Source organism: Lepisosteus platostomus, chromosome 2 (assembly GCF_059453375.1).
Source record: "Lepisosteus platostomus isolate fLepPlt1 chromosome 2, fLepPlt1.hap1, whole genome shotgun sequence".
Taxonomy (NCBI): domain Eukaryota; kingdom Metazoa; phylum Chordata; class Actinopteri; order Semionotiformes; family Lepisosteidae; genus Lepisosteus; species Lepisosteus platostomus.
In genome coordinates, this window is record NC_142612.1 from 31,361,472 (window position 1) to 31,383,119 (window position 21,648).

At 42.5% G+C, this 21,648-nt stretch overlaps 1 protein-coding gene across 6 annotated transcripts in view; it reads left to right on the forward strand.

Annotated features, from left to right (window-relative positions):
• The first annotated feature begins 10,088 nt into the window (after nucleotides 1–10,088).
• usp9 (ubiquitin specific peptidase 9) overlaps nucleotides 10,089–21,648 on the forward strand; it is a 60,124-nt gene continuing 48,564 nt past the window's right edge. For 2 of the 6 annotated variants that reach the window (XM_088605056.1, XM_088605074.1), the window contains exon 1: nucleotides 10,092–10,831. The gene's annotated coding sequence lies outside the window, so the exon portion shown is untranslated. Of the gene's footprint in view, nucleotides 10,832–21,648 lie in introns of all 6 variants that reach the window. The other 4 variants (XM_088605064.1, XM_088605082.1, XM_088605092.1 and 1 more) reach the window with 3 other exon arrangements.

The window sequence follows — 21,648 nt, forward strand, 5'->3', positions numbered from 1 at the left end:
CCTGCAGGAATTTTCAAATTTCTATTGTTAAGACCTGAAAAAGTGAGCCAAATTAGTCATGAGCCTATTTGGACAAATGCATCTCTTCAAAGCAGATTTCACATTGTCGGTGAGTTAAAGAAACGTAAACACTGGTTAAATTCTAACTCTCAGGAAGCAGGAGTGTGGACCAATTTAAAGTAATCTCCAATAGATCTGGTTTCTTAAAACAGCAAATTACTATTTCTATCGTCATTCATTTACCTTTTTCTTTCTCTTCCAACACTGGCACAACATTTTTTTTCACAAGGTGTATGTAACAAGAAGATCGATTGGACAGCACAAAGACTGGGCTGTTGGGCGAGTTTGTTGCGCGTCCTGCAATGATTTGTAGGTGGAAGCATCTCCTGAACTGACGTTTAAATGGACTGTCTGTACTTGCATAACATTAGAAAACCCGTGAGGCTGCCATTTTTGGCATAAGCGCACAGGCAAAAATACATTAGTCAATGCAGGAGCATTCTCTTGTCTTGAGCTTATTATTCAGTCAGACTAATCAAATAAAGTGCCTATCCATATTGGAGTGAAATGTTGCTCCCACAACAGATTTTTAACCTATTAATTCATGCCAATTGAAAAAATAATACCAATGCTAATAGGTTACATTTAGTTTATCGTTTATTGTCTTTTCTTCTTCTGAAATACTTACTGTTGAATATAGACAGACTTTCTATAGACAGAGAATACAAGAATGAGTAATGCTTAGTTTTCATATTCCTAATGCACAGTTATTGTTTTTATTTTTATTACTAGAATCAGGAAGAAGAATAGTAGTATCCTCCTTCGACTAATACCTCTTTAATTGTTTTGAAACACTTCACGACAGTTTTGTAGCGGAGACGATGGATAACTGTGAACTGCACTTGTAATGGTGCTGCACTCCAGAAATGCCAGTTTAGTCCAATATAGAAATAGAACATCTCAATCTATTGAAGTAGACTTTAATAAACCCATTTGAAATTGTCTCAAAAGTTTTTTTTTATTTTTTTTTCTAAGGAATAATGCACAGTTGTATGTGTGACTTTTATCATTTTAATGAATTATATGTTAAATAATACATTTAAATGTATTCCCTCCAGCACATGAAATTCCCTCTTTTTACTGTTAGAATTCTGTACAAATTAATTTGATGAGAATTTGCATTGTTTGATTAATAGTCTGTTTGCTTTGGTTCACTTGTTGACAGATGCCAATGAGTACCCTGAGATTATAAAGATTCCAAAATCTCAGTCTTCAGGTCAAGACAAACATCCAGGTTTAACTTGCTGTGAAGCACCTTGAACTTAATGGGATGAAAGGTACAGTATATCCTCCTTAGACTAATACCTCTTCTTCAGGAACATCCTGGCCCAGGATATGATCTGAGAGAAGGAGTTGAGTTCCAGGAGCTCTGAAAGCTAAATGGCTTCAACAGAAATGAAGAGCAACACTCCAAGACATAACAGTTTGCAGAAACAAGGGCATATTCATACCACAAGCCTGTCCGTAAAGCCAAGAAGACCCACAGATGTCCCATAAAAAGAAGTCTGGTCATGTCAGAACTGAGCCAAAATTCCCAGTGCTTGGTTTTGTAATTAGTACTGCACAATGCGCTTGAGTTTGGCAGGGCTGGTGAGATAGTTAACATGGTGATTCCTATAACAGAAAACATACTGATCTCCCTGAATTCCCAGAGGCCCGTATATGGAAGTATAAATGTAATTACATCTTTCCAGCTCTTTTACATAAAGAAAGCCTCTTTCTGTCTTCTGTGCTTCTTTTCCATTATTTACATCAGCAGCCTTTCCATTTATGAGAGACACAACACCGAGCACACAACAGTGCAGAAGGCTGGTGACCTGGCCATTCTCGCAATGCGTAGCCTAACGCAGATGCAGACCGAGAGACAGCCGTGGAGGTCTGATTCATGCACTACTGACAAAGTGGTGTCATGGTTGTGAGTTCCTAAGTCTATTATGACAGAGGTCTGCAGTAAAACTGAATGCATACTGAACATAGAACAGCTCTATCAGGGACTGTTTCCAACTGCTTCCTTACAACTGGAGCTCCAGACAGAGCAGTGATATAATGATTCCCCAGTGCTGCAACTTTCTGGAAAAGGGAAACACTTCATTTCAAGTTTAGCTGAGGCTAAAATCAATTGTATCAGCTCAGTGCTTTCTCTTCAATATTGCTTCTGTAGGGTCTGCTGATCCTCTCTTCATACTTGACGATAAAGGGCTGCAATTTTAATAATTAATACACATTCCAACTGATTTTCTGTTTAACCTTGTGGGTCCTTCACTCAATGTGATTTCTTAAAAGTGGTCCCCCACTTTGGAGAGGCTGCACACCCCTGGCACAAGTGATGAAAGTAAAAAAACACTCATAAATTCATTTTATTGATTACAGGAAAATCACAATTCTAACAAAATGAAGATAGTGATAACCAAGTATGTGTTTGCTGCTGTTGTTTTCAGATTTTGAATCCAGGTGTTATAATAAAGAAATATAAATGGTTAATGTCTCAGGCATTTATAAAATACTGTATATTAGAGCATCAAGAGCATTATTCAGGTCTGTGCTGTTATGCATGAATATTAAACACTGCCAAGTGCAGGGAAAACACTGTCAATTCTCTGTCTTTCGCTTTGAAATATAGACTTCTGCTTCCTACGCTTGGTAGTTTCAACTTTTTTTAGAGATCAAGAAATGAGGTAAATTAAACAGAAATCAGACTATGAAAAAATGAAATCAGGAAAATTCATATCCTGCAAAGATTCTAAATAAGGTATCAGCATTCTTCCAGACATTTACATACTGTAGTGCGCTGTCTAAATAACAGATAAAGACAAACCTAAGGAAATGGCTTAGTTCAGTTATTTAATTTTTCCAGTTAGCATATTTTAATTATCTGTCACGTACAAAGTGATTTTCAGGTGAGAGAGACTTATACAGTGAACAGGGCTGTGAATCTAGGAGACTGACATAACCCATGTCCTTGTATGCCTTTATGCTCCTTACAGTTCATCTGTGACAGAGGAACTTGATCGAAAATCAGTTGATCTGGGTTCTAGCTGTCTACCTTATCACACCCCAGACTACTGAGTTGCATCACACAGCATCATAGAAGTCTCACAAGGCACCTCCAGGATGCTTTGAAGTTCTACACGAGACTGCCAATATTGGTTTAAGAATATTTAATTAAATATGTACTATATATATTAGTGCAGTTTTTGACCTAAATACCAACTGATGCCTTCAAACAGACATTTTAGAGTCTCGCAATGCAGACATAAGAAAATTAGGAGTTCCTTTATTCCTCATTCAACCAAACTACTCAATAATTGAGTTCAAAGTAAAGGAGTGTTAGTTTATGCGCAAGAATGAAAGGGTATTTATAGGGGCAATTATAGGGGCATAGGTTCATTGTGCGGGGGGAATAAATTTACTAGTTCTGCTAATCTGCGTGGAGTCCTGTAGGAAGGGTGTGTAATGACTGTGTTTGGGTTGACATCTTTTATGTAATGTTTTATTTAATTCGAGTGTAATGTTTATTTCTACTGTTTGTATGTACTCGTCTCCCTGTGTGTCTAAAACATAGCTGTTTGGATGCAAAACAAACTTCTGAGAAATAAGACAATAAAGTATTATGGTATTATATGGTAATTAGAAAAGCTTTGGGCCCTCTGAGTACAGTAAGTGTCCAACACACTGACTCACTGTGTTTCGGAGTGCCAAGAAGTTCGAACATACACCAGGGGCCTCAAAGGCCTTATTGAATTCTTCATTCTTTCCAGTCTCTTCGGTCTTCAGTGAATTGCTCAAGCAGTTGGTGGCCTCAGAATTGGGCTGGTTGCAGTGCTGTGGGGAACACATGGGCCCTCCATTGGGAACAGCTTCTGCCAATGTGTGTGTATCTGCAACAACCTTACCCCAGTCACAGAACCTCAGGCAAAAAATGTTTATCTTTGATGTACTGTCAAATCGGTCTAGTCAAACTGTGTGGTCAAGCTGTGCGCCCAAAAACAATTTTGCACTATAAAGGGTGATAAAGAGAGATTTTGGCTTTGAGTTGCCATATACAGGATATGCACACTTCACTTTCCACAATTTCACTGGAAACTTCTGTGTGAGTGTGTTTTGTAGAGACAGCTCTGCTACACAAAACAGGATAACGGAAGGATTCCTTCACATCAATCCATTTTACAAACCTCTTTTTCCAGTTCAGAGCCATTGGGAACCGAATGGAGCCTAACCCAGCAAACAACAGGCACAAGGCAGGACCCTCCATGGACGGGACACTTCACACTGACAGGCTCTGGGACAGTCCACTGCACACAGACACAAACAGGCAGGCTCGCATCAGGGCTTCCCTTTTCAGAGAAGCAAGTTAGCCTACGAGTATGTCTTCGAACTGTGGGAGGAAACTGGAGCACCCAGAGGAAACCCTTGTGAACACGAGGAGAACACACAAACTCCACACAGATGGGACCCCAGGTCCGGAATTGAAGCCAGGGTTCCAACACTGTGAGGCAGCATTCCTGACCACTGTGCCACCCCTTTCGTTTTACATGTGTTTTTTAAATGTAATGTTCACTACAGACCCTGCTTGAGGCAAGGTCTGGGCTTGTCTCTTTATTCTTTTTTAATTCATATTAACTCATCACAGATGTTCATGTGGAAGGCTGTTACACAACACGGGAATTGTTCTGGGAAAATTGGCTGATTCCACTTTGTGTGGTTGGAGGTGAGGGAAGTTTGTAGACTTTTCTTTCAATATACCATTTAAGCTCTACTTTTACATGACCTAGGCTCTGTTGATAGAGACCTGTTGCAATTAAGCATTGCTGTGGTGTGGTGATTTGAGCTCCTGGACTACTAACGGAGTACTTACAGGTTCAAATCCATAGTTTGGAGGAGTAGTACTGTTGTACCCATTTCATTTCACTCTAAAAAGTGAGATTCAAGAACTCTTTTAATAGTAGCAGTAACTTCATAATACTTCGTAGTCATAAGTGTAAAGCTAGGCAGAAGAAGACTATGGTACAAATCCTGCATCCTAGGGATTGCGTGATGTTGATAAGAAACGGGATTTCTGAAATGCAAATTGGATCCCGAGCTTTCTGTACTGCAATGATTTCTGCTGTTATTGTTTTAATACAAATATTATGTGAAGCTTCCTTCTTGTAAGTCAGATATAATTTTGAAAGCACGCTTTTTGACTCCGGCACATTACAAAATGGACTTTTATTGAGATTGTATATATTTGAAAGATTAAGATGGGATATGTGACAATCTTAATGTTTCGTAACTGATCGGGCATTCCATAATGGATTAAAAATGCAAATAGTTCCATAATACGTACAGTGCAGTACATGATCACATAATCAGCTTGGTTCTGCCTAGGGCTTTAGCTCATTATCTGAATGTCCCAATAGAGACTAAATATCAGGAAAATGTTATGAGGGTCTCCGACCTGTCTTAATCCTCAATGTGGTGCTATGGGGCACAAAATGTTCTAAACAAGGTAATTAAAGTGAATCTAGCTGTAACTAAATATGCAATCAACATGCACCTCTTAGGGCACAAAATTAAGGCACATTTCTTCAATTTAGTCTGCCGGGGCCACTACAGTAGAACAGTAGTGTGATTTGAATTCATCAAAACTAAAGACAGCTGCTGGAACACTCTCCAGAAAAAGTTTCCTTTTTTTCCCCCTGCGCTCTTGGGTCACGGGTTCGATTCAGGACTGGCGTGACTTCCGTGTGGAGCTTGCATGTCCTTCCCAAGTTTGCATTGTTGTTGTTGTTGTCGTTGTTTCTTGCAAATCTCAAATCTCCTCCCACCTTCCAAAGCCTTGCAATGGCCTGGCATTAGTGTAGTCCTATTCTTTTCAGGATAGGCTTACCTTATCCTACAATCCCTATTAGGAATGTGACTTTATTGTAAAGTGGCCTTAAAAAAGCTAATCCTTAAGCAAAGACATGCACATAGTCATTCAATGCTAGGCTAGCTAGATGGGGCAATAGCCACCTCCAGTTGGTGGCCATTCTTAGGCCAGAATGCTGTGAATCCCCTGGTCAGAGAGAGAGCACAAAAGCAAAGCACTAGGGGATTGCAGGATTGCCCAGTGTTGTTCTTTCTGCGTGTAAAGTAGTGCACACACAGCAATGGGAGAAAAAAAGATTTGTTTGCTAGGGGTTAATCCCTCTCCCTCTGAGTCTGCAGGCCGGCTGGTTTATGACAGGTCTGTGAGTCAGCAGTTGCCTTATCGGTGTGTGAATCTGTATCTGAATGTGTGGAATCGTTCCTCCCAGAGGGGGCCAGCACAACAGAAACCACTGTGTAGACGGGCCTCTGTCTTTCGTGGCGATGACCGTATGTGCACACGAGGCCCAACCTGATCTTCAGTCCTCCAGGGCATGCGGCGGTTTCATCCTCGCTCTGTCCTCCTCGCGTTGTCTTCGTCGTCGTCATGCGGGACCGGGTGCTGGCTCTGGGGTTTGGCCTCAGGAAGCTTGCTTGCTGGCTCTCAGCGAGTGCAGAGACGGAGAGAGCATCAAGTCGCGCTTTCACATAAGGAGATGGGGAGGGCTCTGATGCCAAGATGCAAACAGGGCTTGAGCCCTGCTTAAGCTAAAGAGCAGAAGACCATCTCACTCACCTGTGCCCAAAGATAGGAATGTCTCAGACCTGTAAATTAACCTAAAACACTTTAACACAAAAACACTGACTTCATCCAAGGTCCACCCAACGTCTTTAAAAGAGATCACCTTATTAGCCATATACAATTTCTTGTATTACTTTTTGCATACCCCAGCTTGCTCCCCATGAGACACACAGACAAGGAAAGGAGTTTGAGGTCAGAGCGCAGGATCAGCCATCTATACGGTGCCCCTGGAGCAGTTGGGGTGAAGGGCCTTGCTCAGGGGCCCAACGGAGTAAGATTCCTCTGCCAGCCATGGGATATGACATTCCATTCCTGCAGCCACAGGTGCAGATCCTTAGCCACAGAGCCACTGCACTGCCCATCTCACTTTGGAGTGATATGTTCTTGGAACTGAAAAATTTTGAATTACAAAGAACATATATTGTTTATAATATATGAACTTTGACATTTACTTCTATTCCCAAAGAGTGAAGGGATATACGAACATAAAGACACCAGAAAGGCTACAAACTGGGCTTTCTGCCTTGTGGAGTTGCTAGTAGCTGATTGACCCAAGGAACTCAACCAGCTGTATCATGAGAGACGCCAGGATATCAACTTCATCAATGTGGCTGGGCAGCTTGTTCCACAGTCCCACAACCCTTTTGGGCAAAAAAAGTGACTCTTGTTCTCTTACATACTTCCGTTCAAACATTTATGTCAGTCAGCTGTCTCGCCTGAAGGGACGCAGATAGCACGGATCACATGCTGTGAGCACTCTGTTTCAGGGCCAGGCGGTCATGTCTTTGAAATCATTAAGTGTGTAAATTAGTTAAGAGCTTTTTCAAGTGGCTACAACCCAGACTTCACTCGTTTGAACCCGGTCTCTGCCAAAGGGGCTGAATTCAAAGTCCCTTATATGTGTATCCATTTTACACATCTGGGTTTTTTATTACTGGCAGTCATTCAAGTGATGAATCAGGAGCAGAACTGCTGAATCTCACCTGGGACATGAACCCACAACCTTACAGTTACAGAACCCTAACCACTACTCTACATTGGATTCCTCAACTGGCAGCACACTCTGGGCCAAGTAACCTTAGCCTTGGTGTGGCCAGTGACAGCTGCATTATTCCACCGATTGATAATGACTCTTTTGTAACTCTTCTGACTGTGTGATTTCAGGGGAAAGCAGGCACTTTCCTAATTCCACTCTGGTTGGTATAGGAATAACACAGAGTTTGCAGAGGGAGAAGCACAGGATGAGGGACATCTCATACTGTGAGAAATGTTAGAAATGCCCTCTGTAGTGCTCAAATCAAATAGCACCAAAGAATGCCGTCAAATGGCTGGATGTGACCTTCAGATCAATTAATCACTAGAACCACCTCGTACTGTATAAAAGAAGTATTATTCTCTTGTTTGGGTGCTGTGTCAGAACCTGCAGAGCATGGAAAACATCCTTTGTGCTGGCTGTAAAGCTCCTGTTGGAACTCTTCACATGTCTGATGTGAAGCACGGTTACAGGCACAAAATCAAGTCTGGCAAAAAAGCAGAATTAAGGAAAATCTGAGGGTTGCTGGTGTGTGGAGTGTAACTGGCTGTTCTCATCAAGCATCAAGCAGCAAAGGGCAGAAATGTAACTTCTAAAGAAAGGTTTGCACCAGCCATTTTCAATCAGGGGACCTTCCTATCAGATAAATCTGACTGAACCAACTTGTAGAAAATACAGGCAAAAAATACATTGAACGGTTCCAATCTTCAAACTCATTCTAGTATATGTAGATCATAGAAATTTATCTCTATGTATCCAAGATAACTTTTCATCTGGGAAATACTGTTAGTGCCAACAACAGCCTTGCCTGCTGTTTCCCAGTCCATATGTCCGTTAATATTCCATGTTTGGCACCAATTCTAGACCTCCTGAAAGAACATTACAAAAGTCCCAAGCAGAGCCAAACATAAACACACTGCCGGTCACAAACCTCAAACCGTTTCTGTTGCCAGCTTGTCTTATGCAAGGAGCCTCTTCCTGGTATCCAAATGACATCCCCCAGCAGTCAGGGGGTTTGTAGTTTGCAGAGGGCATGTGAGTATTGGTTTGATCTGGGCCAAAGACAGATTATAAAAGGGTACAGCCCTTGTACAGTACAACACTGAAGCCCAAAAAAAATTATTGACTTTCAGGTTAATATGATTAGAATGACCAAAAACCTTATGCATTGAGGTAAAGGAGGTACATGCAGGTAAAGGACTCTGTCCTTTATGTCTAGCGTTGAGGAAATTATGTACTGTATTTACAGAGACTGCCACTCCAGAGAGATGCCTTCCTTCCTCTCGTTAAAGGTGTGTGTGAAGGCTTCACGTGACCTCTACAGGAAGAGTTGCACAGAAGCCTGAAATCTTTCTTGTTGTGAGCTCCCTTATTGTGAGCAGGTTCCTGTGAGACACCTTATCTCCACTGAACGCCTGACCCGCACACCCGCTCCCATTCTGTCCTGCTTTTGCTGCATTTCGGCTTCTCATCTGTCCCATCGCCAACAAAGACCGCCATCACGGGCGACTCCAGCATTTGAATTTGGCTGATGCCTTTATCCGAAGTGATTTTTCCAATTCAGGGTTGTGGGGGAGCCCGAGCCCATCCTGGCAAGCACCAGGAGCAGGTACCCCCTGGATGGGACACCGGTCCGTCACACACAGGGCACACACTGATACAAACACACACACACACACTCACGCCAGGGCCAGTTTTCCAGGAAGACATGGTGGGTCTTTGGACTGTGGGAGGAAACCCACAGAGAGAACATATAAAGCACCCCAGGCCCAGAACTGAACTCAAGGCTGCACCCCTGTTTATACTCTGGGATTTTTACTGGAACGCAAATGGAGTTTGTGAAGGTGCAACAGCAGTTTTTCGCTTGGGATTCAAACCCACAACCTTCCTGTTGCATGTCCAGAACCCTAAAATATGTAACCTTTTAGGTGAGAAAGCTCACATGCTTTCTGTAAGAGTTCCTTCTCACAAAGGGTATAAGTAAAGGTGAAGTACATCGGAAAAACACTCAGAGACACCAATTCTTGAAACAATTTTGCAGGACGCTATTGTTTAATAGTTTATTAAGGTAGAATACGATGATGCGTGTGTCACATATATACGATTATATTTTCAAATCGCCAGGAGGAAACTGCGTGAGCACAGTGCATATTTATATCTACCCCATCGTACGTCATAGGCATAACCACAAGACCGAGTATATATATATTTTTCCAACATGTACGGTAAATGAGTATAGAGGAGGAGAGAAATGAGATCATCATCCGGGTCCTATCGTTCCCTTGACGCTAAAGCAGTATTGCCTTCCTTCCTACAATGGGGACAATAACAAATGCAGTTTCACCAGACTTAGTCTGATTGGGGCAGAGATTCGCCCCCCTCTAATCAACCTTTCTCTCCCTTCGGCATTTTGGCTCACTCCGCCGAGGAGCCAAAATGGCTTCTGTTTCATAAGCCCTGAATAAGGCGGAACAAGGGAAGGTAGGCGGTGCGGTTTTTACAAGAGAGGGGCACTAGCGCCGCTGTGGATGAGGTGCAGAAAAACGGTGGAGCGCCAAAAAAAAAAATGCTGAAGCGTGAGGTCGTTGCACGGGGGCCGGAACTGGAGATGTTCTGAGAATCCTCGCGTGTTCGGGACTGACGAGCTTCGCATCGGGCGCGTGGATTCCGGTCGGCCGTTCTGGGCTCGGGAGAGGCGGCGCGCTCTCCGCACGGGCTTGTCTGTCGCCGTTGTGCAGCGGCGCTGGAGTCGGGAGGCTGAGCTGCCGCCATATTGAAGCGAAGCACTTAGTGACTGACTGGCTGGGACTGAAACTGACAAGAGATCTGAGCTAGAGAGAGAGAGGGAGGGAGTTGTTGGGGGGGTTCGCTACTGCTGCTGCTGGTGGTGACGCAGGAAAAACACCCCAAGAGCAGACAAAAAAAGCCAAGATACCCAGATCTTATTTTTTTATTTATTATTACAGTCCGATTTCACGCGAGAACGATTTTTGCAGCACGGCATCGTTGATGGAAAAATTAAACCCCGAACTTGGCTGAAAAGAAGACAAAATCACAGAATCTGGGAGTACCCTAGCGAAAGGAAGAGAAGTCTTATCTAATTCCTGGTAAGTAAGTTGCATTGTAATTCTTTGTCACTTTCTGTTCAAAGATGAGAACCATTCTTCAGCGAGAATAAAAAAACGGCCAGCCCGGGGGTTGCAGGGGGTGTCTGCGGGGACAGAAAGGAGGTCGCCGTCGCCTGTGCTCGGGGCTGAGCAGCGGCAGGGTGCTGTGTGGAAAGCCGGCTGTCGCTGTGTTTTTACTGTAAAGGAGGAAAATGGCTGACTGCTCCCCCCGTTTCTGTCCTGCCGGGGACCGACTTGGGTGTCGACCAGGCCGGCGGGGGCTGAAGCCCCTGCGTGCCCGGCCAGACGCGGCGTCGCCCCCTTCCCCCCCTCCCCGGCGCCCCGGTCCCGGGAGGTGTCGGTGCCGGACGGGATGGCCGGCGAGCGAGAGCGCCGCTGGGAGAGCGCAGCGCCATTACTGAGGTGGAGTGGCGGCGCTGGGAAGCGGGTAGGCCCGGCGGACGACGCCTGGAAATTAGGCCTCGGCGACGACTCTCGCCGTGAAAGCGGGTGCTGCGGGCCGAATCGGAAAGATTTCCGAAACGGGGGCGGTTTAAAAATCCAATCGCGGGGCTTCGCGACTGAAACCCCGCTTCGACTGGGTTTTGTTCGCTAGAAACGGGGTCTTTATAGACACTCATTTGCAGCCCCCGTTGCCCCACCGAGGTCTGGGTTTCCTCCGCCGCCCATTCTTTTTAGTCAGCATTGCTTTTATTACAAATAAACAGCAACAAATATGTTGAATGCAGTTTCCGTCCCCTCTGGAGAAAACAGTTACGTTGAAGGGGCGGATCACGGCTCTTCCTTTTATTAGCCTGAACCTTTGCATGTTTTGTCTTTTTCCTAGTGTTTCCTTTATTTCAGCCATCTCTGCCAGTAGTAAGAAGAGCCAGGCTTATGAAATAGGTAAATAAGTAAGTAGTCGACCTTTGTTGCGATTAGACAGCAACATTTGCGGTGCTCTAAGCTGTGTCTAGTTTTCTGTAACGATGACAGGCCTTTCTGTCGGTGGCTGGGGAAAAAAACGACCCCTTGACAACATCGCGATCTTATTCCCTGCTGTGCTTCACCGATTTTATTTTCTGTTTCACCGGCCAAATTGACTTCCTGTATGCAAAGGTGAATTGTGATGACTCCCCCCGTAGGAGTGTGTACAGCAGCTGTTGACATGGGTGTGTGTGAACGTGTTTATGCGGATGAAAGCTCAATATTTGGGGGGCTGTTGTCAATGCAGTGTGACGTGAAAGGCGGTTCTAGAAAAGTGGCCCATGCTTCGTGATTTCCCCATAGCGATTCTACTTTTCGAGAGACTGGAACTACCTGTTTTTCCGTTTGTCTCCTTACCTCTTCATCCTCAACGCTTGTATCACCAGATCGCCGTGTCCTTTGGCATGTGAAGGAAAATGACACAGAGAAACCTTTTCCTCACTAAAAGAAAAAAGTCTGTGATTGGACCAGGTGTGAGAAGCTGGTTCTGATGACAAAGTGGTATTCGGTAGGGTATTTCAGGTAGTGCCTTCTGTCCTTTTTGATTGCCAATACATAGGTTGGTGCTGGACGCTCCACAATGATGAAAAGGTTGCAGAAATTGATCTTTATCGACTGAGCTGTTGTTTTTCAAAATTCCACTGTGCTGTTACATGGTGCATATTTGGCATCCGGAATTGTGTGTCTGAATTAATAAGATTTATTTTGTTACTGGAAGAGAAATCTTGGTAATCTTAGTATTGAAGTAAGACGCAATTGAAGGTGTAGGTGTACGCCAAGCTTTCACTTTTAAGTCAGTATTGTTGTTTGGTCTTGTTTTGGTGAAGAGTTGGGCGTTTGATTGCACGGCTCAAGTTCAAAACTTCAAATTGTTGTCGGTTTCTCCTATTCGAAATTTGTAGGAGGGGAACTGGATCGCAGGTACTTTCCATGATCCTCATCTACAGAGAGTTATTAAGATTAGAAACTGAAAGAGTAGCTTGAAGTCTTACACTTATTTTCACAGGAAGTGAGTTATTCCCCGTGTCCCTTAATCATTTTAGAGAAATCCACATTTTATTAACCATACTTATCGTATGTGGACAAATTGTCCTTGCTGTTTCTGACCAGCACTTTCTCCTCTTGGGTAAAAACATTGTTTGCAAACCTGTCCCATTTGGGTGAGAGTGGTGTGTTGAATGTGCCTTACTCAGACGATGCCTGCAAAGAAAGACTCTATGTAAGCTGCACAGCACTACAGTAATATTCATAAAAACTGCAGGGAATGACAGATGTAGCCCAAATGCCCTCTCCAGTGATGTGCAAGGTCCGAGCGATTCCTTAACTCGTAGGTTCCTTCACTGTGCGAAACCTCACAGAAGAGTGTGACCATGACGAAAAGCCTCCCTGAGTAAGTCTTCGACAAAGATCCACGTAGAGGATGTAACCTTTTCTCTCTTAAATTGGCTCAAACACAGGACGCCCTGCTGCCATTCTGTCTGGGCCCTGAAGTCTCCTTGCAGCCCTGGAGTTTGTATTGCATGTTGTGTTATTTGCTGGTATCCTGTTCCGGTACGAGTGGCAGCTGTATAGCAACTGGTCTGGACAGCTCCTTCCAGCAGGGGTTGCGGACGCCAGGGAAAGGTGCCTGAAGCTCTTTAATGGGTGGGGGTGGACCTTCATTGGTTCCGATTGAAATATCAGAATCTCTTAACCGCGTGAAGAGAAATCTGCGAAGGTATTGTTCCTCTCAGTTCTGTCAAAATGTCTGCATGTTTTTGTGACAGCGTTTCGTATCTTTCAGGTTCCGTTTGACTTCCATGTAAAGTGAAAATTCAGATGGAAGCGTCTCACTTGCTTTCCTCCTTTCACGATGTGCAGTAACTGGCACAACTAAAACTGTTTGGAGTTATTTCTGTTTTCTCTTGCTGTCTTTTTAAGTTTCCCCAGGCTTCATTTGAGCATTTCTCATCTTCAACGATGTAAGGGCAAGGCAGCTGGACTGTGGGAAAGAGAATAGACATGCCAATGTTTTTGTCTTGCACCCATCTTCAAAAAAGCTGAGAAGCAATTAAGGGAATTCTGTCCGCTAGTGATCTGTAAAGAAAAGCCATGACAAAATGAAATGTTCAATGTGTCCAATGTCCGTTTTGCTCCCGGAATTTCGGCATTCTAAGAGCGATAAGCTGATGGCATTGTCATGCGTTGGTTACTGTAAGTGCGAGGGAAAACGTACATGAAGAGTTGTCACATAACATGAAAAACAGTGGGGATACTACTGTGTGAGAAGCTTCACAAGATTGTTTTATAGCTATTATCTACTCATGCCGTTTTCAGTCAATCAGTTTTATTCTTTTATATGTGGCTAAGCAATATTCATCCGGAGAAGTCCTTTTAATTTTGTAATTGTCTGATAATGAAGAGTTATATTAGATTTTTAATGTGATTTAATTTAATCTATTTGATAATAGATGGGTAAACTGCAGGCCATATCTAGTGGCTGTACTGCATAGGTATTTTGCTGGTAAAGACAGCATCAGTCAAATTCAAAGGCCCATCTATGTCAGTTTGTCAGGAATTGATTAGGGGGCAGCAGTTTATGAGGTTGGCTGTGGCCAGGACAGGCGCAGTGCCTCAGCCAAATTGAGCTAGGTTTTGAATAGTGCATCAAGTGACTGTGTTCACACCTGCTGCCATAAAGCTAAAGCTCTCTGTTTCAGGGAAAAAAATAGCCCATTTTAAGAGATGTAGTCATACATGCTCTAGACATCAGAACTTTATTGAAGTTTTCAGAGACTATTGGATTTGCTTGTTTAGTTCTTACATTTAACACTTTCAAGCTCTTGTGTCACACTTCCTGGCAATCTGAACAACACTGCCCAATCATTATTAGATCTCTCTTTCATAGTTTTTTTTAAAAAGCATTTCATGGTCATAATACTTGATAATGTGTGAATATCATGGATTCTGATGGGTGAGAATGCTGCTCAAGTCAGGCTGGAGTGGGCAGTGAGCATCCTGCAGCAGTATCGTTTGTTGTTCTGTGTCTATTGTGAGTGTTCGCTGTCTGTGTTTAGACTGTTTTCTTTAAGTTCAGTCGTGTTTCCAGACAGTGCCAGAGTATCTTTGCACAGTATGATATTCTGTCCTCCACCACCTTCCAAAACTATAACCGCTCCTTGATCCGTGTTTTTTTGTAAGCATGAATGCTGGTGTTCATTGGGGCTTTACAAAAGAGACCGTCACTATCAGCATGCTGACTTTGGTTTGCAAATGTTTTCATGTAATATGGTGCATAAATTAATGTACTTAAGAACATGGAGATCTAATTTGGGCGTCTTATTCTCAGTGGTGTTTCCAAGCAATTAAGACCCCCTAAATCACAGGCAGAGTGCAATGCCCCCAGTTTCCTCCACCACAAGACTACTGTCACACCGCCTGAAAGCAAATAGTGATGGGGTTTGTCATTGATTTGATGTTTTGAGTAAGTTGTTCAGCTGGATTTCATGGCCATGAGTTGAGTAGGGCCCATAGTGAATAGTCAGAGTGACTGTGGGGGACACAATGTCGTGTTAACATGAAATAATCAGTCTTTGGGAAGCATTCAATTCATAATCAAAACCTGTAGCGTTGGCTTTTACTTAAAGAAGGTAATGCTGACACTGTTTCATATGAAGGTCATGGATCATAACTACATGCTTGGCTTATTGTATGTATTTTGCTTGCTAATTGGTTTGGATATGGTTCATAACATCAATTAAATATCTAAATATAATGTATTTCAACATGCCATGCAAAAAAAGGCCCTGAATCCTGGAACCATGCGGAAACCACTTGATTGAATTGACAAATTTCCAGCTGGTTTGCAGTGGTGGTCCTCTGCACCTCAAGTATAATCGTTACACACTGGCCACATTAAAATTCCAAAATGTCTTTCTGCAAAGTCTTGTTTACGTGACCCTAAGCTGTATGCGTAGCTAATTGATAACCTTCCCTAGCCAGGCATTGTAAAAATATCCATTGTTGACATTCCTTGGGTTGTTAAAATTGACCTCCTTCATTCTCGGGTTGCTGTCATTTGGGTCAGGTTCTGATTTGCTGCATTATTTGAGTGGTATGAGGTCTCAGCTGTATGTCTTTGTTTTAATGTAGGTTTAGCCTAATGAAGAGCACATCAGTGTTTCATCTGTATTTTGACACTTTTACCCCATAATTTTAATAAGAACCTGTAGTTTACATCAGTTATAATTTGTAAATGATTGTCATTTGTTTTTCCTTAAACTTGTTTAAAAGCAAAAAATTTTGCTTGCGTTTCAGGACTGGCTTTGTGGCGATTTCAGTTGTGGGCTTGCTGCTAAGGGCTTAGGCGACTGCCAGTCTCTGGAGAGTCTTCGAGATGGAGAAGAGTAGGTGGTGAGGAGAGGGGAAGTGAGATGCTAGTTGCTGGAACAGTTTTGGCCCTTTTCCCACAGTGGAACAAGAAATGGCTTGGCTTAGCCCTTCTGACTAAGGGGAAATATTTTGGTTTTGAGAGAAAGAGATAAAATGATAGTTCAGGGACATTTTTATTCTGGGGGTTAAAGGAGTTCAACTACTCAGATCTCCGGACGCGAGAGCCCTGCCTGGCTTCTCAGAGTTGCTTGCGTCCGTTGTTAGAGGCACTGGTTGATGGCACTGGCCTTTCTTACTCATTTTGTTTCCTGTTTTGATTTTCCTGTCAGATCTTGTTTGTTTTTAAGAATTTGTGTACTTGTATTTTTTATTTGTTTGCAGAGTTGGATACAGAAACCTTAAAGGGGTTCTGGGTTTTATTTTTCAAATAAAGACCATGATATGGATAGAAATTGTCAATTCAATCAGCAGTTGAATCTCGGCCGGCTAATTCCTGATAGCGGTGCAGAGCTGTGTTCTGTGCACTTGCAAATAACTGAGATTTTGTGGTTTTATTGTTCTGTTTATTACAAGTATTGCATGTTCATTTCTTAACTGCTTATGGTAAAATGAGTTATGCTTATATATCCCCCCCTCAATGCCTTAATTTTACTCCTTGTTAAACTAGGAAATTATCCCCCCCCCCACCCCCCACCCCCCCAAAAAAAGAGTTAAATGCGAGTTCATGAATTTCAGGTTACTGATTCTATGCAGGGGTAACCAATGGAGAGAGCATGTTTACTGTCTGTTATTGGATACAGTCCCTAATTTACGAAAGAGAGATGAATTACCTCAGCAGCTGGGGTGTCCCAATGTCCAGTATGCATGTCACATCTCTCCGTCCATTTAAACCATGAAAACAAAATGCCTGTCCATTAGGGTTTTTTCTCTTGCTACATCTTTTACCCTTCATGCATTGTATTCTAGAATTACAGTTGTTCATGTCTGCATGAGAAAACAAACCATTGTTTGTATTCTGTATTTTATTTAACTGTATAATGTGTTGAGATTCCTGTTACAACCCGATTGCATTATGAAGTGTTCTTTTCAGTGCAGTGTTACTTCTAGCGTGGCTCGATGGTTTAGTGTACTAAACTAGTTGTAAACCAAGGATTCTGCATTTCTGAGAAACTGCTCAAAAAGCCTTTAGCGAGGCGAGTCAGAAAGGGTTCCTTGGGCCTCGGAGTCTGGGAACAAATGATTAATCTGCACCTAAGGTATAAAGAAAACAAGACGACGGCATCCCTGGCTGGATGTACATTCTCCTGGTGTGTCTAAATATCAAAGGCAGCATATGACTTTCCAAAGGATAACAAAGAAGGTGACGTGCAAATACGCTGCCATCCTTTGTCTGGACGAACAAAGCTATCGTCCTGTAATTTGCCACCTGCCGCGGTCTTTGGGGCGCCAGTGTGCTCATCCTGCACTGCTGTCTGGTACCAGCCCCATATGGCAAGTGAAGGAGTTTCGTTCAAGTTCCTTTCCTCCCTACAGATTTGGCTTTGAAGACCTGTCCTTGGTGATGTCCTGTTACAGCTCCATTTTCTGTTAAATGTAGTACTGCCAGTTTGGAATAGCCACATTCCAGATCAGGTGGAACATTTTTCACGTTCCACGTTCCTTGCAGCCGTATTGCAGTTACAAGCCCTGTAGCCACAGTGAGAGTAAGAAACGATTTCCCTCCCCCCTTTTGATTCCTTTGGAAGGTAATGGGGGGCAGTGCTTTGTAGTTCTACATGAATCAAGTTATAATTTTGAATTTGCATTTCTTGTTGATGGCATTTCTGTTGTTGTAGAAGTAATATTACAATTCCTCTTTCATGTAATATTTCCATGTAAACTACCAGGTAATTGTTTAAAAACTTTTATAACACTGATGGAAGCTTTTGACTGGATCTTAAACTTTAACTTTCAGGCATTTTAGAATTTGTCCATTTGACATCTCAAATGGACAAATGTACTATGGTATTTTTGCTTTTGTGATATTGCAATAAAATACGTTGGCAAGTAGTTATAAATGTGAGTGTAATGAATGGCATTCACACAAAACACCCCCAATGAAAATGGGAATTTTTTCAGGGTTTTATAGAACTTTCCTTTGGCCATATTTTGAGGTAAATGTCAAATCGCCATCAATGGCTCGAAGATGTTGGGCTATGGGGAGAAAAGTGAAAAGCCACTTTGGAAAGAGGCTGTACCCTTGGCAGTCTCTGCCTATTTCTGCGCATGTGAAGTGACCACAAGTGTTTCCCATATCCTCCATCCATTGTTGTAGCCAGCAGTTCTAAGCAGTGCATTGATGAAACTCTTTAATGCCATTTTCACCCTAACTGAGCAATTATCTCGTGTCGCCTCAAACTTTACGGTTGTGACACGGGACATAATCAGAGAAAGGTGTGGTGTAAGTCACCTAAAAATATATTTATCAATTTGATTTTTTTGTATGTGGGAGTCTGTAAGTTTGTGCTTTTGAATATAACTTGTCTGGAAAACAGTTTCACATTGGAAAAAATTCTGTTGTTCTGTACTTGATTGTTATGCCACCTATATAATATTTTTATAGCATGCGAAACGTTTGTCTTGTCTGAAATGCATGGGGAATTATAGTTCTAAGTTGTGTATGAGGTGACGATGGCTGGTGTTCCTTCACCTTGGTTATGAAGGGTATGTCACACTAAGAGGGTGTATTTGGTTCAGTGCCGAAGGATCGTCAGTGGGATTAGAGATATTGTTGCTTTTCCGTTGGGGGCAGTTGAACAGCATGTGAAAGTGAAATTAAGCTTGTGTCTGAATTTGAGCACGCGGGTGTCCTTCACCATCCAGGGGTGAGGAGCTCTTTTCTATGCGAGGAAACGTCGGCAGTTAAAAAGTATGGCAAGATGAGCTGTGTGGGGTATTACATGGTTTTTGGTTCTCGTATGAAAATACTATACTATCTTGCATTCTTTCAAATAGCCAGAAAGCATAATACCAGGGCTGTGTCTAGAGATGGTAATGTGTTGAATGAACCACACACAATAAAGATTGGTATTATTTTGTGCAACAGCTAAGAAATCTTATAATATTAAAAATACTTGTGAAATGGATCCGCTGTCTGAAGAGAGCATTTGTTCTGCTGTGTTGAACATTTGATATACAGGTATCCTGGAGCACAAAGAAGTCTCAGCTGTGTTTTTGTAGTATTTGCAACAAGAAATCTAATAAAGTTAGGTCGTAGTTGTTCACATCATTCAGACCAGAGCTGTAGGTATAGTATAGCTGGCAGTGCTGTAATGTTTTGTTTCAGGTTGGTTTGTGTTACTTTGCGTTGTACAGATCAAGATCGCTGATGCCGGTTCTGCCAGAAAATAGTAAAATTGAACATTTTCACAATATTGTGATGTCTTAGATGTATGGGGAACGCTAGGTTGCTATAAATGTTCTGTTATTTAGACTAGATGTTTATTAAACTCCATTCACGGAAATATTCACCTGCATATTAGGTAACAAAAGGCCTTGTATGATATTTTGGCTTGTGTTGTGGTTTTGTGGAACATTTCAGATTAAGATAGAAATTGCTGATCTTCAAAGAAAAAAGAACCAGATGTAAATTACCAGAAAAGAAAAATAAAGCTGGTGTTTGAGCACAAAAGAGGACTGCTGCTCTCTGATTTTCTGCCCATTAAAATGGCCAGACTCAAATCTGGAGTCACCCTGAGCTATAGCACAGAGCCGTCTATGATGAGGTTCTATGTGCGGGACTTAAAACTTTCCTGGAGCTTTCCACCGGGCACTGATCAGCCATGGAAAGGTTTGGCTTAGCTGGGAGGAAATGTGTTGAAGTCCCTTTGACATTCGATGGCAGCCTTTCCAGGTGGCTCCATCCTGGTTATTTTCTCTGATTGTTAATGGATCTTTCTGAATGAGTGATGGCAGCTGCCATCATCCATGAAGACCACCTCGAATGAAGATTTCTGCTTATACCAGTTTTCAGACCCGAGCTTTCAAAAGGAGGGGACCAGTTGCAGTCTGTGGTGTGATAGGGGACCGGCACAGTGCAAGGTCTCCTGTTCCATTGTGCAAGTGAGGATGGAATTTAGCTCTGCTGTGGAAATCTACATCTCCATGGTTTTTGAAAGGCTTCCAGTTTTTATGGCTCAGTTAGGTTGCTACTGAGCACACACCAGGGTGTCTTCCATCATACTAGTTTCTCTTCCCTTTTCCAGATATAAATGTATGTGTCATGCTTGATATTTGCGGTGAAATGTTTTCCTGTTTAATTTTGTTTTAGTTTTTTTAACTGTAGTCCTTCCTTTACCACCCACGTCTTATTAAAGATTAAGCAATCAATGCCCGGATGTTGTGTGACTGTATTGTGATATACACCTAATTGTGGTAAAAAGTGGTCATCACTGATTTCAGAGGTTTCTCTACTGAAATTCATTTTTGTTACTTTTATGAGAAACATTCATCACGTTTAAGAGCATTTCACTGAGTTATAGTTATTGAAGTGAAGTGCTTTTTAAGTGATTTTATCATGTGCTGGGCCTAAAGGTGGCTCATTTGCTTTTCCAGCTCCACTGTTTTTCTTGACAAGATGTTCACTGCTTACTGTCCAGCTAAGAGATGGGAGGCTGTGAGACGTTTTTGCCTATCTAAACTCTATGATATTGGTTTGTATGAAGCAAATAGGTGTAAAGGAGCTCTTAGAAGGCCAGTGTTGATTTTTTTTTGTTAAAGTTAAGTTGCCCTGTCCCATCTTCTGATTGTGTTTAAACACAGCAACCCCAGCCATATCTGTCAGGGGTGTTTTTCTAACCATGTGTGGATTGGTAGTGAGGTGGACAAAAGTGAATTGGGCTGCACTGTAATTTCACATTGAAACTTACTCCCCTGTTAGGTGATCAGTAACTTGGTGGACTTTGATGTGAATGACCAGTTGTACTGTGTATAGACAAGGCCACCCGAATCCCTGCATAATATTTCCACACCAAATGTGCATTGCTTTCGGAATCATGATATTGACGTTGCTCAGAACTGAAAGAAGACTAAAAGCCGGAGTAAGGTTTTCAGTAAATGATGCTAGATTTTGGCAAACAAACATCTAGCATATTTAGGCACAGTAAGCTAGATGCTTTTTGTGTGATTAGCAACGTATACCATAGTGGTTGCTGATTCAGCTAGTGTGTGTTGTCCCTTTCCTCCTGGCCATGGAGCAAATGACTGCTTCCTTGACTTCTTGGACAGGCTTCTGCTTGCTGGGAGTCTCTCCGGGAGAAGCAGCTTGCTGACAAAATTTTCCTTAACAAGGGAATTGATTATTCTTTTCTGTTCAGTGCAGAGTCTGGTTGATAAAAACGCGAGAATAACATTACATAGGTACCTTAAGGGGATCACAGTCCAAAGAGGAAACTGTTCTGTGGTTTTTAATGGGTAATATT